The sequence below is a fragment of the Raphanus sativus genome, chromosome 8 (genome assembly GCF_000801105.2).
Source record: "Raphanus sativus cultivar WK10039 chromosome 8, ASM80110v3, whole genome shotgun sequence".
Taxonomy (NCBI): Eukaryota; Viridiplantae; Streptophyta; class Magnoliopsida; order Brassicales; family Brassicaceae; genus Raphanus; species Raphanus sativus.
The window spans coordinates 6,283,629-6,288,293 of record NC_079518.1 but is presented as its reverse complement, the minus strand read 5'-3'; the positions used below and the strand labels follow the sequence as shown (position 1 = coordinate 6,288,293).

Sequence of the window (4,665 nt, the reverse complement as noted above, 5' to 3'; positions counted from 1 at the left end):
ACGAAACAGATCATATCATGAATACCTCTATAAATCAGGATATCCGATACGTGTTCGCCCCTACGAAAAAGTAAAGGCATATATAGGTGATGATTGGTTCGACTGTGACTCTAAAAATTTAGTTGTGAAAGTTTAATTGTAAGTAAATTGATTAAAGCTGTAAAGTTGTTTTTGTAATTCTTTTTGCAGACTTTTGTTGTACTTAATTTTTTTTGTAGTTGTAAGTTATAGACTATAGATGTTTTTTTAAAATATGTGAAATATGTGATGTATAAATAAAAAATACTTATTTGATCAATTAAATAGTTTATATTAATATTTTTAATTATCAAATTTACTGTTATTTATTATATGATATGTAAATACAATTTATGTTATTTAAAATATTTTAATAATTTTAAAAACATAATTAAATTAAATATTTATAGATGTTTTTAATTTTGATTATCTAGTTTATTTGATATTATAGATAGTTTTTTATTTTACAGACTGTGAAGTCTATAAAAGAAAATTTTAGTTTTTTACTTAAAATACATAAGAAAAACATTATTTTAATTTTTTGACATAGCTTTAAAAATAAAGATAAAACATGATTGGTAAAAGTTTATAGAAATTTTATATAAATTTTAACTTTTAAAAATAAAGATACAACATGATTGGTAATATTTAATGATTTGAAAATAAATAAAACTATAGTAATGAGATAAAACCTAAGTATGCACCCTTATAGTCCACATTCGAATGGACTTTTTCTTTAGCACAAAAGTCTCAAAATGATCCGAATTCGTATTTCTAAAGGAAACCGTAGACAACATATTGGTAAGAGGTTTATGATAAGTATTTATGATAATAGAAAGGATCAATAATTTGTGTTGAGAAAAAGGAGCAATAATTATTTAGGAGTCTAAAAAAGATGTAGATTTTTTTACCTAAAATATATAAAAAAAAGAATTTGCTTTATTTTTTTGGCGTAGCTTTAAAAATAAAACTAAAACATGATTGGTAAAAAATAATAGAAATTTGATGTAGATTTTAACTTTTAAAAATAAAATTACAATATGATTGATAAAGTTTAATAATTTAAAAATAAATAAAACTAAATTAGGAAGATAAAACCCAATCAATCATCCATATCCAAATTACTATCTCTAAACCACAGCTGATGAAAGCATCAATAATTATAAAATATTATAACTTTTGTTTCACAATAGGAGTCAATCTAATCTTTTTTTCTTGTTATACAAAAAGCGTCACTTTACAATTTCAATACAAATTAAATTTACTTTCATCTGAAAATAATTGTAAACTGCATTTGATTTTATAAATAGTTTTATTTTTCTCAAATATTGTTGATCATAGATGTGTAATTAATAATAACTTATGTATATTTCTGTTACTTATATAGAAATGGAGGGAAAATTTATTTGATAAACCGTATTTATATATCTGAGTAATTCAGTCTACATTTTAACATATATTTGTTACATACTATAAAGCTAGCTTGGTTGTTTGTACTTTGTGACTTTTTACAAGAAATATTTTAATCTTTCGGACAACTTGTTTTTTCTTGAGGAGCTGCAGGCAAGTAAACAATATCTTAGTCAAATTATAATATATATAGTTATATGTATTATATTCGTAGGGTTCTTTTTCTAACAAAATAAATGTAATAAATTTAATCATATACCTCCACCAAGTATAATATACTTTAAATTTTTTGGAATTGATTATTATACTGCACAAATATGAACCAGATATAAAACTTCAATTTATTCTTTTGTTGCCTACATCATCGATATGATTCCACTACTAGATCTAAAAAGTGCATGCTCATGTTTATTTATTTACTGTGAAACTAAATTTTGTATCAATTTTTTTTCTAATTATATTTTATTAATAAATTTGAAAAACCTAAACTCAAATTTCGGTTACAAGTTTGGTTCAAACAAAACAATCTAAATCAACCCGAAACCTAGCTAGTTTCGCTTAACCACCAAACCGGTACATTCCGCTAGACAGCTCCAAGAATTTTAAACTATCAACTCATGTTCTCAATCAATGTTGGTAACCAGGAAAGAGTGACGTTCACCTCGTTTCCTCAGTTGCCGGAACATTCCATGCTATCATTAGTGTAGCTGGTTCATGATAATTTCCCTAAACTTATCGCCTCCACTGAAGTTTAAACTCGATATGCCAATACAGAGATGAGGATAGAGAAAGCGTACCTGAAAAACAGCTTCCAGACTTCGAGAACCCAACAGATATATACTGACTAAAAGTAGTTGAAAGAGAGACAGCAAAGAAACATTATCTTCAGTACTTGCAATAAGAAGAGAATAATCTACGAGGAAGCTCAAGTGAACCACCACACACTGGGATGGCTGAGAACTCAAGCTGGTCTCCACATCGAGATGGAATCTGATAGGCCCCATCAGACCCGCATCGAATCCCTACTCTAGAAACACAAAACATGCTTTTCGTCTTACTGCTCACAGTCGCTGAAAAATTGTTGGAGAGACGGAAACCAACAGACTATGCAAAACTGAGAAAGCTCTGAAAATGAAGTACAGAACACGAACCTGTAATGGCGATGACGAACAAAGGAAGAGGAATACTTGTGAAGAGGAAGAGCAACCATAGACGACAACTTTTGAAACTTTGGACTTCGACTAGAAGTGCGAAACAACGAGGATAATAAATCACACAGTCGCATTAACCTTCGTGCACACTCCGACGTTACAAAACTGACGTCTTCCTTGAACTCAAGACAAAACAAAGCGAAGAGACGCCAAATCGCCGTCAAGAGAGAAGTTGTAAATCCCGTTCCATGCTGAAGAGGAACTCCGACTAAAGGAAGATTGGAACCATAGGAACGAGTTCAACAACCACCAAAGGCCACTACTCCGTTCAGCCTGCGGGATCTACAAAGAGAAAAAAGAACCATAGATTGAACACCCTACCACAAAACCCCCACCGCCTCGCTGATTCTCCAGCACAAAACCCACAGACCTCGGATTTACACCACCTAGAGCAAATGTAGAGGAACCCGCAGCGGAGCTCCGACCACACTTATCAACGACAGGTCAGAAGAGGACAAATCAGAGCAAATAAAAAAGAGGAGTGAAAGGGGAGAGAGCCTACGACGACCACTCGTTCAGAAGGCATTCAGTGGAGCTTGAATTTTGGTTATTAGAAGTATTTCATAAAATAACTCATGAAAATAAGTGAAAAGGGATTTTAGCGATAGATATAAACATATACAAAACATACATAAAGTCTATGCATTTTGCAATTAACTTTAAGCTGAAAGTACGCAAAATCTGCATTTGAATTTTAAAGTTACATTTTTTGTTTAAAAAGAAAAAATGTTAGAATGACACTTAATAATATTCACTCTGTTTTTGAATAAGTGTTATTTTGACATTTTTCACACAAATTAAGAAAGTGACGGAAATATATATATGTAATTTTATTGAAAACACCTCTCTGACTAATAATATTTGAGATAAATAAAATTGTTTATAAAATTAATGTAATTTGCAATTAATTTTCAGCTGAAAGTAAGTATAGTTTGCATTGGAATTGTAAAGTGGCACTTTTTGTGTAACAAAAAATGTTAGAATAACACTTACTCCCTCCGTTTTTTTAATATAAGTCGTTTTAGAGAAGTTCATTTGTTCCAAGTTATAAGCCGTTTTCGGTTTTCTATGTAAAATTTATTTAAACTTAATGCAATATAACCAATGATAAAATATCTTATATTTTTGTATTGGTTGAATTGTGATTAGATAAACAATTAATGATGTTTTTTGTTTAGAAAATTTAAAAAATTAATGATTTTCTCAATCCATGTGCATAGTTCTAAAACGACTTATAATAAAAAACAGAGGGAGTATTATGAAACAGAGGGATACCTTTTATTTTTTAATTGCCTATCACCATTACTATCCATAATTAGCACTAATCGCAAGGATTAGAGGACTATAAGTTAGAATATCACTAGACAGGGGTTATCAGTGTCTTCAAAACACTCAACATGTCTTTATTTGTTGTTTTGGTTTCTTTTTAATTATCATTAATTAATCACTGTGTTAACGTCTCCCTTGTGTATTCTTAAGTACACCTTTTAACTCTCTTTTTCTTAAGTTGTCAAATTGTTTCGCTCACTAAGGGAGTGAGGGGCCCATTTTTCTTATTAGAAAACAATCTAATTAACATTTAGCATCACATTCTTGTCTCTTGTCATGATTTAATGCTCTTACGAGGTTACAAAGAAAATCTTTGTTGGTATGTGCTTGTTTAAATGTTGTCTCTACAAGCTTATAACTTGCCTGAATAAACAAAGAAAAAAGGTAAGGCTATAACTTGGCATGTGTGTTCATATTAAACAATACTCCTTCCATTTTTCTAATGTTTGACGTTTTGTTGTCATTTTAAATATAATGTAAACTTATTAATTTTATGTTTATTAGTTGAATTATAATGAAGTAGATACTTATTGACGTTAAGTCTTGTTTAAAATATATAGTTAAATATTTTAATTTATGTGTATAAAATATTATCTTATATAATGAAAGAACTAGCTTTTGTCAAGAAAGTACCATACTATATATACAATAGTTACTTGTTTAACTAGGTTATTTGTCTCCATCATTTAGAAAATAA

The 4,665-nt window shown here is 29.3% G+C and overlaps 1 long non-coding RNA gene across 1 annotated transcript; it reads right to left on the bottom strand.

The window, feature by feature from the left end:
• Positions 1 to 993: 993 nt before the first annotated feature.
• On the bottom strand, positions 994 to 3,195 carry LOC108822079 (uncharacterized). The gene is made up of 3 exons (XR_008937273.1): positions 2,580 to 3,195; positions 2,090 to 2,455; positions 994 to 1,575 (listed from the first exon to the last, which is right to left on the bottom strand). It is a non-coding gene; the product is annotated as an uncharacterized LOC108822079 (long non-coding RNA).
• Positions 3,196 to 4,665: the final 1,470 nt, after the last annotated feature.